The following is a 13,695-nucleotide window of genomic DNA, read 5'->3' as shown; positions in this document are numbered from 1 at the left end:
ACTCAAAGACTGTTTCTCAAAATAGCTCTGGTCATTCATTCATTGGTTGCTTTACGTACGTGATATAGTTGCTCCTCAAGTCTCTAGACCCGTGGTTCTCAACCTTCCTGTTGATCAACCCTTTATACAGTGACCCCCCCCCCAACCATAAAAATTATTTTCCTTGCTACTTCATAACTGTAATTGTGCTACTGCTATGAATCAGACTACTCCTGTGAAAGGGTCATTCGACCCCCAAAGAGGCCAGAACCCACATGTTGGGAACCTCAGCTAGACCACGAAAAGGCATATAAATAAGCTATCACAGTCATTGCCATGGTAGTGAAGCACCTTGGAGTACACTCAGGCTCAAAGCAAATGCAGGTACAAGGGAATGTAGCACGGCCCGGTCCTGCTCCATCCTCACCAGGGTTCCTGTGTTCGAGCCCCGGTGCAGCCCTTGTGTCCCCCATACCGTCAGGACCTTTCTTCTCTCCCTCGGCTGACCCTCTACTTTAAGAGCATGATGTCTTTCTCCAAGGACTGGTCTCTGCTGACAGCATGTCCAAAGTACGTGAGATGGCCTGGCTTCTAAGGACCATTCTGGTTGTACTTTGTCCAAGACAGATTTGTCTCTTCTTCTAGTGGCCCACTTCCCTTTCCGTATTCTTCACCAACACCATCATCTAAATGCATCCATTCTTCTTCTCTCTTCTTTATCCATTGTCCAACTTTCACATGCACGTGACTACCTCGCTGCCCTCGAGTCAATGCTCACTCGTAGTGAGCCCCTGTGGTTTCCGAGACTGTAACTCTTTATGGGAGTGGAAAGCCCAGCCTTTCTCTTGCGGCGCCACTGGTGGTTTTCTTGAACTGCCGACCAATGTGTAACCACAACACTACTAGGGCTTCGTCACATGTATATGAAGCAATTAAAAACACCATGGCTTGGGTCAGGCACACTTTCGTTTCCTCTGCTCTTTTAACACTTTAAAGAGGCCTGGTGCTACTGATTTGCTTAATTCAACACATAATTTGATTTATTGACTGCTACGTCCATATGTGTTGACTGTGGATTCGAGCAAAATAAAATCTTAACAACTTCAATTGCATCTCCATTTAGAATATTTTCTATTAGTCCAGCTGTATAGATTTTTGTATTTTTACCATTGAGTTGGAGTCCATAATAAAGGCTGCATTCTTTTACCTTCATCTAAGACTGTGTTTCAAGTCCTCCTGGCTTTCAACAGCAAAGCTGCATCCTCTGCATGCTGCAGGCTGTTACTAAGACCCACCCGAGTCCAGAAGCCTGACTCCTCTTCGTGTAGGCCAGCTTCACGGGTTATTTGCTCAGCACACAGATCGAATAAGGACAGTGGAAAGATAGAGTCCCAAAGCAAAACCATACAATGTTAATTCTTCCTGTTTCCTCTTTGTCTACAATTTCCTCCTGGAATTCACATTCTTCTCAATGTTACATATAGCTTATTGTAATCCATACAGTCATGTGCTGGGAGGAAAGCAGAGTCATCAGTTATAGAAGGACAGATCACACCACAAGACCTTTTAGAAACAGAAGCAATCAATTGACTATCAGTTTTCAAAAAAGAAAATCGAGTGTGACTTTGATGTTTGCAGTCTGGGGAAAGGCTTGGGTGGTAATGCTACTTAGTAAGATCTGGAATGTAGGAATAGAAGATATTGGGGGGATTTGGTGCAGAGTTTGGCTTGGGATAAATGAAGATGGAAATGTGGAGGCGGAAGTATAATAAATGATTTAAAGGAGAGTTATAAGCAGCACTATCTAATAGAGTAATCACATGTGACTACTGGAGTTTAATTATAAATTAATTAAATTTAAATAAAATTAGTAATTCAATTCCATACACAGCATTATTTCAAGGGTATATTAGCCACATGTGACTGGTGGCTACCATATTGTATAGTGCCAAACGCCCCCCTCCCGCAAAAAAAAATTTCCATCACTGCAGAAAGTTATATTAGACATCCTTGATCTGGAGCTAAAGACTGACTATAGAGACAAATTTGAGAGTTAGCTGGTCATTGAATTCATCAATGAGGATGAGGTGTCCTCAAAAGGATTTGTAAATAAGTGTGAGTGGAGCCTAAACAAAATCTGAGAAAACCGAGCACTACGGAATACACCGAGAAATAAGAATACACAGGAAATTATTCAGAAGCTAGTGATAAGAGAGGAGAGAGAACTGGAAAACATTCATTCCTAGGACATAATGCAAGAAAGTATCACAAGAAGAATCCGAATACTTCAGAAGTCAAGTAGGAGATGACAAAGAAGTCACTAGATTTTTCCATTAATATTTACCAGAGCATTCTATAAGAAATTTCCTGAGTGACAATGGATTCCTTAGTGAGCATTGACGAAGGAGAGAGAAAAATTATGTGGAAACGATACACAAAAAAATAGTGTTCTTTTTCAAAAAGAATGTATAGGTAAAAAAGGAGAAGGGGATACCTGTAATAAGTTGAGCAAAATTAAAGGTCAAGTGAGAAATTTTTCTTTCAAAAGTGAAGCTTATCTATACTGTAGACAGAAGGAAAGATGTAGTAGAGGAGATGCTGTTGAAAATACCAAAGAAATGGATGACTAACCAGTTGGAAAAGTTAACCTTGGAAGAGAAGAGGGGAAACCCCTCTTTGAGCTTAGAGATGTGAATATTTGAAGATTGTAGAGAAGAAAGTTCATGATTGATGTGATTTGATTTAATACTGATTTACTAAATAGCCTTGCCTGATTAACAAATTTTATGCAGATCTATAAAATGCCTTTTGTTGTCTTTTAAAGCAGCACTTGACAGTCCAGTAGGGAACTGTCAGCTCTCTACCAATGGGCATCAATTTGAGGACATCTCATGACCAAGTGAAAGCCACTAGCTTTCTCTGTCCATGAACAAAGATATTGCCCCATCACACTTCCACAGCTTCTGCTATCAGAGAAAAAAGAACCCTGTTACAACAGAATTTATTTTGACTCATAGCCCCCAAAGGACAGCCCAGAACTGGCCTGTAGGATTTACAGGGCTGTCAATCTTTACAGAAGCAGACAGTGATGGCCCCCGCCTCCACCCAGTGGGTTGGTGGTTCGAACTGCTGACTTTCTGATTAGCAGCCCAATACTTGACCACTGTGCCACCAGAGCTCATTAAGGAGCACACATTAGAACAAAAGGTCTATTTCCAAATTGAAAGGAAGAAAACTACTAAGTGAAACCAAATGTTCATTTAGAGATACTACGGAAGTGTATGGATGGTGGCTATCAAGAGTCCCCCAGATGCAACAGCTGCTTGATTACAGATGATGAGTGTAACTAGCTCTCTTTAATGTGTAGCGAGTGTAACTAGCTCTATTTTATGTGTAATTTAGGAAGCAGAATCGCTAAATTGCCCATGAGAAATCAGGCCGGAGGTTTTAACCTCCTTGGCCAAAAATGCTAACCCATTCTGGAAATCCAAATAATTGTGTTCTTCACTGCCTGAAATTAGATTGCCACACCTGTCCCTCTACTGATACGTCTCCAAAGGTCATCAGTGATCCGCTAATAATCAGATTCAGTAACCTTTTCTCATTTCCTTGACTTTTTCCTTTCAACTCTAGACATCATTAAATGTCTATTTTTTAGAAGAAAACCCTTGGCTTATATGTTTTCTGACAGTTCTATTTTTCTTCTTTTCTTGTAATTGTGGTCATTTTCCTACGCGTGAGCTAGCTCTTTTATCAAATCCATATCCCAGGAAAAGTATGAGTGGGGAAGAGGGAGTAGATAGTGCTGACTTAACATGGATGGGCTGAGAGTAAAGATGGAAATAAACTGAAATATCATTCAAGGGGAACAGCTACATGGAAAAAGAGAGAGCGTGTGGAAAAGCATTTGGTGCATATCTATTGCCCTGAAGGGCCAGATAGTAGATAGTTTAAGCTTTGTGGGCTAATCAAATGCAAATATTCAGCTCTACTGATACATCATTAAAATAGTCAGGTAAAACATAAACAAATATTTATGGATGGATTTCAATATTTTTAATAATGGAAACAGGAAACTTGTCTGGTTTAGTTCGCTAAACTCTGAATACAATGGAGGTTAAATGAAAAGGAAAAATTAGATGCAAGTTATAAGACTTACAGGCAGAGTCCAGATGTGTATCAAGTGATTCGTGACCCAGATAGCAAACAAAAGGTGAAATGGAAGAGATTTAGGAATCTGCTAGCTACTAAGGCTGATACTCCATTGGCCAAGAGCATCTCTCTTGGATAAGTGCATCGATTGAAAGAGCTTCAGCCTTGGAAGGTTCAGAGCTCCTGGGTCAAGATCCAATGGAGTCAGGGGGAAGTGCACAACCATGTGATCTTATAGAAATATTCCCTCATCTGGGTTTCAGTTGCCTAGCACGTACCAAGACCTCTTGAAGAAGTATTTTAAGGAGATAAAGTAAGCCAATATGAACAAAGTTCCTTGCCCAGAGTATAGCACATAGTAAGTGCTGAGCAAATGGTGCTTGTCTTTCTGTTTTTTTGCCCTTAGGTGGATCAAAAGAAAGGAAAGATACAGTCTAAGAAACTAATTTGGGAAAAATAAAAGAGCATGCAGCTTCCAGTTTTACCTGTATGTTAAGTCCAACTGTTCCCTGAACTGCAGGAATCTGTCTCAATACACCTTTCAAGCCTGCAAGATCCCTCTACTCCAACTCAGTTTTAAGGACCGCTTGCACTGAGCCTTGTCTTCATCATGGATTATCAATTATTGTTTGTTGGCTAGGATCGATTGGTGTCATTACCCTCTCAAGCTCTTCAGGAACCCCTCACTGCCTAGTGATAAAGCTTAAATTGTGTAGCTGTCACTTAGACCTTCAAATTTTGGGGACTAGTTCTTGGTGAAGTGTGGAATTTCCAGATAAACTATGTGTCATCTTAATATAGAGACCCTTTTCCCTCATTTCCAAGATATGTCTCTAGTCTAACCTCACTGCCCTCAGCTGATGATTGTACATGGTCTGGGGACTGCTGCTGTTCTTAGTGCTGGGGAGTCACTTTGGACTCGTACCAACCCTCCCTATACACAACTGACTGAAACTCTGCCTGGTTTGCACCATCTTCCCCAGTGTTACTGTGTCTGAGTTCTTTGTTGCATCCACGACATCGGTCCTTCTTGTTGAGGCTCTTTGCATGTTCATTGCTCCTCGATTTCACCAAGGATGAAATCACCTGTCCAGAGTACATGAAAAATAGTCCTGCATCTTTGCTTTCAAGAAGCATTCTGGCTTGACTTCTTCCAACAGAGATTTGTTTATCCTTTGGCAGTCCATAGTACTTTCAATGTTTTTCTCCAGCACCCTAATTCAAATGCATCAATCTTCTACGGTCTTCCTTCTTCAATGTCCAACTCTCACATGCATATGATGCCCGCATGGCTTGGGCCAGGCCCCCCTTTGTCCTTAAAGAAACCCTCTGCGTTTCAATACCCTAAAGAGGTATTGTGCATCAGATTTACCAAATGCAATGTGTCCTTTGATCCATGTCACTTTGGCTGATTCTATTTTGAGAAGGCAACTAACCTTCCTCAGTCATATTTTGAATATCTTCCAACCCGAATAGCTCGTCTTCTGCAATTGTCTTGTACACTGTACCTGTGCTATTTGTGAGGTTTTCAGTAACTAACAATGTTTCAATGTTATCCATAAGGTTTTCAGTGGCGAAGTCATCTGAAATGTACAGCCTATCTCTTCTTCATAATCTTCTCTTAATCTGTGAGCTCTGCTGCTACTGGAACTTGAAGTACCAGTGATCTAGCTTTCAGAATCACAGCAACACACAAGTCACCACGGTGACAAACTGACAGACAAAGAGTGGGGGTGTGGGAAGAGGATTCTCCAAACAGAATAAAAATACACATCACAGCCAATCTCCTTCCTCATCTCCACGCCTGAGTGGAATGGTTACAACTCCCGTGCTGTTGGTTGCCAAGGTAGCGCAGAACCCTGCCTCAAAGTGAGCCCACCCCGGCTTCAACACTGCTGCTCCTGTGTTCTCCTCATGGTTGTGAAGCAGTCTATTTTGACCCTCAGGGGTTTCATGTCCTGATTATTGGATTAGATCACCAGCCTGAAGCCTCTACTTTTCACAGAAGAGCAACACACAAGCCTACACAGACTGTGAGTGCACATGAATTGCTGACTCGCAGAGACCCTGCAGGACAGGGTCAACCACCTGTGGGTTCGAGACGCTAACTCTTTACAGGAGCAGAAAGCCCCCCATTTCCTTCAGAGCTACTAATGGGTTCGAACTGCCTCCCTTAAGGTCAGCAGCCCAGTGCATCACCCACCTTTCTCCTCCATACCAGGGAGGCAGCGCTGCCTCAGAGCGACCCCGTGTGGGTCTCTGAAACTGTCATTGCTTACGGGAGTAGAAAGCACGATCTTGCTTCCCAGGAACTGCTGTGGATATGAAATGGGTGATCGTGCAGGCCACAGCCCCAGTGTGTAAGCAACACATCACCAGGGGCCCTCGACTGTAGATCAGGCGAGATAATTTATGTTAAACTGCTTACAACGGTGCCTTGTCCATTAACTAAATGCTAACTATTACATTTAGATCAAACCCTGCATGAAGTCCTTTGTTTTCTTATTTCTTCTGGTATGATAGCAGAAATCAGGTGGTGGGTAGGGGAGGGGTAGTTTAAAAGACCATACCACAATGGTTTCAAGTGAGATACAGAAAAGTATTTATAAAAACATAAATTATCTGCAATTCTGTCCGCCAAAACTTTTTGAATGCATACCATTAACATTTTGATGTATTTCTTTCTAGACTTTTGCTGTACATATGTAGATAAGTAACGTTTGATATATATATATATATATATATATATATATATATATATATATATATATATATATATATATATTCCAGGATTTTTTAAATGTCACATAATATCCCTTTGTGTCAATGAAACTTGATGTGTTTTAACACCCGTCTGCTACCCTAATCATAACACTCTTAAAAGTACCCTAATCATAATTCCATGAATCATTCTTTTTTTAAAAAGCACAACAGCAAACAGTTTTTTAAAGCTCTTTTCAGTAAATATAAGAAATCTTTGCTGCTGCCATTATTTTTCATGCCATGTCATTCAGACTGTGAAGACAACGAAAGCCAAATTGCCTTCATGGGTCTCATTCGCTCCTTTTTTTGCTCCCGAGACTTAGACGTTGCAGCCCCTCCCTCCTCCGACAGGCATCATGCAAGCTCAGCTCGGTTCCAAGTCCAGAATTGTGTGAGGAATAAGCTTTGTGAAGTAAAATATCAAAGATCTCCGTAGCATGTCTTTGTTCTCCGGGGGTGGGTGCGGGGGAACACATGAGTGACTTGCTCACAAGACTTGGCAAACTGCAAATCTTCCTGTCGCAGCTTCCAGATAACACAGAACTTTAACATGGTTTGTGTTGGTAACCATGTGCATGAATGGCTTCAAGAAGAAGTTCTGAGGAGGCAATGGTTGTGTGCTCTGCTGTTCATGGAAAGACAGTCCAAACCCACCCGAGAGTCTCTTGTGTAAAAGGGCCAGCAAAAGGTTCCTGTAAAGATCCCCAAACAAGAAACTCACTGCCATCTAGTCAACGTTGACACAGAGCAAGCATAGAAAAAGTTATGGGACAGTTCTGCACCGTTATTTGGGGTACTGTCAGTGGAAATTGCCTGGGTGGTAGCTCACAACAAAACTATGACATTGAGAACGTATACTTGGTGCCTACCTCTCCCCCTTGCCCCCCTCAAAAAGGTATATTTGCAAGGTCCTGGGAGCAGCGGTTAATGGATCTCTTGGGAGACAGTGTCTAAAGTGCTTGCTGCTCACTCATGACTTGGTGGTTCCAAACCAGCAGCTGGTCTGCTGCCATAAAGATTACGATCTTGGGAACACCCTTGGGGCAGTCCTACTCTGGCCTGAAGGTCACTAGGAGCTGGAAATGACTCAATAGTAGTGGCTCGGGCGGGGTTGGGTTGATGAGCAGATGTAGGAAGCATCCCACTGATCAAGGTGTTTACTAATGGGTGACTATTTAGTTCCCTGCGCCTCTGTGTCTCTGCAGACAAGCTTGCAAAGTGACTGTTGTTTGTGACTTTGCTGCTAAAAGCATTGAGGGATAAGTCAGCTATTTAAGATCTCTTTGAGGCTCTCTTGAATCTTGCATATCCATGTGATTGTCTTTGAACCTAGTGCTTTTATTATTCCATAGTTAAGAAACTGTGACTAGTTAAGTAACATTTGCATAGATAAGAGTTTAGGAATGTTTAAGTTCTTTGATGTTTGTTTTGTAACCAATTCCCTTGTGTAAGAAGAGTATATAAACCAAGCTTCAAATATACTGGAGACTTCAGTCCATCAGATTGGAGTCCTCCCAATCCCATGCTTTGTACATAGCTCTTTCTTTTCCTTTCATCCGCATGCCTCAGTTCGTACCCAGCTTGATGTGGGATAGCTGGTCTAGTCCCCCGCAAGCAGGTAAGTTCATGGAATTCCAGAAACTTTTAATTTCATTCTATTTTACCAAATATTGCTGAGCATCTCCTCCTTGCCAGGAACGAACTGAGTGCTGTGCAGAGGAAGGAGAAAATGCAAAGGTAAGTGATGCAGGCCGCTCTGTCCTTGGAGGGTTTACAATCTCCCAGAAAGCAATATGGCCTGTGAACAAAGAACTCCAATACAAGGCAGAGTGAAATTGAGCTGAGCGAAGGAGCATCCCTGCGCTGAGTGACTGCCAAGGAAAAAAGGGGGGAAATATGTGTGTCCGTCGGGGTACATGTGAGAACCAAATCCACAGAAACTTATGTATAAGAGAGAGTTTTATATAAAGGTTAAGTGCACATCAAGAAAACATCCAACCCAGTGCTGCCCAAGCCCACAAGTCCAACATTAACCCATATGTCCGACACCAATCCACAAAGTCCTCCTCCATCTCACAAAACACACACTATGACGCCGACTGCAGGAGGAAAGCCGAGTCAGAGAACGTGTAAATATCTCAGCACTGGCAGGGGTCTCCATACAGCAGCTCCAGCACCCAGGGCTGCATCAGGGTAGGTCCATGCGACTTCTCCTCAGGGATGCCTTACAGGAAGGGAACCTTGCCAGCTGAATCAGGGAACTGGCTAAGGCAGCTGCACCCTGGTCCGACCATCACAAAGCAAGAGACCTGAGAACTAGAAAAGCAAGGCTCACCGAGCCATTTATCCCTCTGCCCTTCAATTAACCCCACATGTGTTTATCGGCCAGGTTGGCATAATAAACTAACTATCTCAAAATGTAACTAAAAAGAGGCCACATTTGAAATAAACCTTGAAGGATGGTAATAAATCAATAAAAAAGGAAAAGGCAGCAAAAACAATCTGTAAGTCCTACTAGTCATTTTAACTTCTGAATTAGAGATGGTATTAATGGTTTTTATAGACACTATTTTATTTAATCTTAAAAACAACACTTTGAGTAGGCATTAGTATCATTTTTTATTGATAAGAAATCAAAGCAAGCTAGTTAAATTTATGCCTATAAATAATAGAGTTGAAGCATGACATAAGACTGTCTGTTTTCAAATCTGCCTAGGGGCTTTCCAGACCAAAAGAACAGTACAAGAATCAATGTAGAGATGTCGAAAAAAGTCACAGGTTCAGAAAATTGTCTATAGCATCTCCAAGATAATAGATGTTGAAGAACTGTATGTTTAAAAAAAAATTTCCTCAGACAGGGAGGTTCCCATCTGGTCAATAATTATCCCTAAGATGTTGGGTGTTTTTTTCTGTCATCTGAGGGCATTGGTCTGATCTTTTCTAATTACTAATGGGACGAGCAGAAATCACATCCCTGCAGGCTCAGTTGCCACATCTCAGGAGAGGCATGGAGGAGGGTAAGCATTAGAGCTGTTAACATTGGATTGCTCGAGTGCAGAGAATTACACAGCAGTGAACCAAGGACGGCGAGGCAAAATGTTTTAAAATAGATGGCCTGAGACAAGCAGAAATCAAAAGGCAAACACTGCAGAAGAATCTGGGTTCTCTGGTCTTTCCACTCCGGTAGGCTGTTTCTCATGATGACAAGCCCTGCAGAAAGTTGTTAATATACTGCACAGAACAAAGGTTACCAGCCTCCATGCCCATGCAGACTCCTGGTTATGCTGAGCATGCCCACAGGCTGCCATAGGCAGGCTTGAGGCATTAGAAAGCAGAGCAAGAAAGACAATAAGGGGAAAAGAAAAGAGAATAGAAGCAAGGGACACCATACAGAGCCTGAGAGCTGAGAGAGAATGCATTTATCAAATCACATTGATAATTTAATAAAATTATTAAATAATTCTATTATATTTAATAAAAAATAAAATAAAGGTAAGAGTCAAAAATTATTATAAGCAACTACCTCCAGAGCCCTAGGTTCTTGTCCCTTCCGAAAGCCGAATGGAACGATAACTAATCATAGGGGTAATTTATACTTTTGCCTTCTCAAGATTATTATATGACTGGACTAAACTTGAGAGAGAGCTTTTCTAGAACAAATAAGTCCCGGAAAAGAGAAAATACTAGCAGGTACCCCATTACAAGTTTAGAACAGAGCAGCGATGCCTTTGCGATGCCCAAGCTATGTCCTTTGCTTTTCTACACTTGTTCACGAAATTGAACAGACGCCGCCATTAATAATGTAAAGTGATGCGACTTTCTGAAAAGTTCAATGTGTCATCTGGGGGGAGAGGTGCTATCCGGTGGCATCTTTGTGAAGCTAGAAAAGCACAGCTGGATATCTCAAGGTATTAGATGCAGTGCGGAGCACATCAATAATTACATGCTTGTTAACCCAAAACAGCACAGCTAAGCCAAAGGGCTTGCCGACAAGCTAAAGGGAAGAAATGTAAGAAATACCAAAAAAAGAGGGAAGCAGAGCCGAAAAAGGGCGGAAGGTGGGATGGTCTTCATACTGCATGTAAGGACAAGGTCAAACTAGGGAGGGATTACCTCGTTGCTCTAACTAGCAGAGAAAATACCTTTAAGCAAAAGGTATTTTTTAGGGGTAAAAGGCAGAGAAATTATGGCACGCTGCAATGTCTCAGCATTGGACAAAAGCAGAGTTTTCAAAGAATGTAAAGTAGCAAGCTGAGAATGGACAGAAAAGCTGACTCTAGAAAATTCAGACTTTCAAGAAGCCATCTTCAGCATGCTACAAAGGAATTTGGGGATATGCCTCCCTCCACACCCTTTTCAAACATATAAGGAAATTGAGTGGTGGTGCCTTATCTTTGCGCTGTTCTAGTTGAGGGCAAGGATTATAACTAGATTGACCTGTAGTCAAGGAGACTAGACTCTGACCTGGGTCTCATCAGACATCAATGCTGTCCTTCAGAAAGTTAACATTGGAGGCTATGAGCAGCGTGTTGCTTGGGCTTTGCATTGGACACTCATTCCTTCATCTAGCGAGTCAGCAATATACTGAAGTCATCCAGTCTGTACTGGGGGCGGTTAGAAGGCGCAGCGAGAAACACGTTTGTAAGCAGAGAGATTTCACGGAAGACCGAGCAGCAGAGCTTTCTTTTATGTTACTCCATTTACTTCCACATCACCTTATTATTTGTCCACATACAATAGCCTCTTTAGCGTTCCCTTGTACCCTTAGAAGTATCTAGAACCTATTTAAGCCCTTCACTGATTTGGAGACCTGAGGATGGGCAGCTATAGTGAGCATTTCAGGTGGGAACTCATGCAATTAAAGCATGTGTTAAGATCGGGCAGTCCCCAACCCAACCGAGCCAACATTGGAAAAGCACCCAATGTGCTCGGGCACCATCAACCCAGTGGGGTCAACCTTTCTCCTGTGTTCATTCCTGCTTCCCTTTGCAAGTATGAATTATGGGTCACTCTACCCACAGCTACACCAACATCCCGTGCTCAAGCTACAGAAAACCTTTGTTAAAAAAAATCATCATTATAACCGTTAGAAGAGTCAATGTTGAGAAGACTAAATGTACCAATCCCCTAAGCAATCAGAATGTACATTTTAGAAAAACAAGCTAGTCATGGAAAGCGGAGCCAGAACCACCAGGTATGGCTGCACAGGGTGTGTCCTGAGCACCCAGGGAAGTAAGACTCAAGCCATCACATATGGGAAGCTACGCCCTGGGGTTTGCTGCGTATCACCCTCACAATCACACATAACGATTCTTGGCCACCTTGGCTTTAGTTCACAAAAACTGAGAAGTCCACAGAGGGCCATGCTTGGTTTGGCAAGTTTGCCCCCTTATAAATCGCACAGATATCTGGCCACATGAGGTTCCTGGGAAGATAAAAGGCCAATGTTTGCTCAGGTTACCAGCCTGTTCAGACAGTCCAGAGTCCAGGAGGCTGCCTCCCAAACCGTTTTCTCATGGTCCAGCACCGCACTCCTTGTCTTGCCACCAAGCTTGTTCTAACTTTTAGCTACCAATCAAGACAAAGGCCAAAATTCTTTTTTTAAAAACATTTTACTAGGGGCTCATACAACTCTTATCACGATCCATACATATACATACATCAATTGTATAAAGCACATCTGTACATTTTTTGCCCTAATTATTTTCTTTTTTTTCCTCCTCTTTTCTTAAAAGACAAAGGCTCCATCCATGCTTAGATGTAAGCATGCTAATCGGTGCTTAGATACCAGCGGACTGCCTCTGGTCGTCTGCTCTTCTGGTCCACGAGTTATCATGCTCCCATGACTGGGTCACATCTCTTCAACCTGAGGCCTGAGCGGCACAGGGCTTGCTGGGATGGCATGGAGCTTATTTAATTTCCCGTGGTCCAAGGCCCTCATTCTCAAGGAAATACTGAGAGGTCGTAGACACAAACCAAATCCTTATGTGAATCAGTAGATCATACCACAGAGGATTAACACAAAGGAGAGAGAAAATATGAGGAATTAGAAAGGTTATTTCTCATCTGAAGGAAGAAACGACTCACCAGGTGCACACCCGTGTGTGAGGGCACATTAACGTGCAGGTTTTCGCAACTTCCCGTGAGGTGACCTGACAATGGTAGCTTCAGATAAGCCACCAGACGAGTATTTACCCCACAAAAACCTGCCAGTCACACAATACTGGGATCCCCTCCCCCCTTTCTGTGAACTGGGTGTTAGTCAGACATATACCAGTATACCACTGAATATAGGCCAAGTGTGGCCAGATCCTCCAACGTTCCAAGAGAAACAGAAATGCCGGTGCCTTTGGGAGCACTCTGGATTTTTAAATATTGGCAAATCAAACAATGTTGACAATTCCATGTTGACAAAATAAAAGCTAACTATGGCCCACCTGCTTGCAACCTCCGCCGTATGCCAATGCATCAGACCCGTATTTATGGTTCCAGGTCTCTAATTCACACCTATAACAATGGAGCAACACTGGCTTGCAGGAGCCTGAGTACATTTGTTGAATCCCTAATGATTACCATTTATCACAGGTGGCTTCTTTAACATCCTTCAATGCGCACACACGTTTATCATCGTATGCTGAGAAGTCACTGTGGATAGGAAAAAGTCCATTTTAGGACTGAATAAAACATAATTAGTCCATCTGTTAAACCAAAAAGATTCCCAGGCATGAGGGCCCTTCAAAAAGTTCAAGGAAAAATGGAATGAAGAGTGTGGAATTTTTCCACAAACATTTTAATGGCCCC

The sequence above is a fragment of the Tenrec ecaudatus genome, chromosome 4 (genome assembly GCF_050624435.1).
Source record: "Tenrec ecaudatus isolate mTenEca1 chromosome 4, mTenEca1.hap1, whole genome shotgun sequence".
Classification (NCBI taxonomy): Eukaryota; Metazoa; Chordata; class Mammalia; order Afrosoricida; family Tenrecidae; genus Tenrec; species Tenrec ecaudatus.
Note: the sequence above shows the minus strand (reverse complement) of the source record.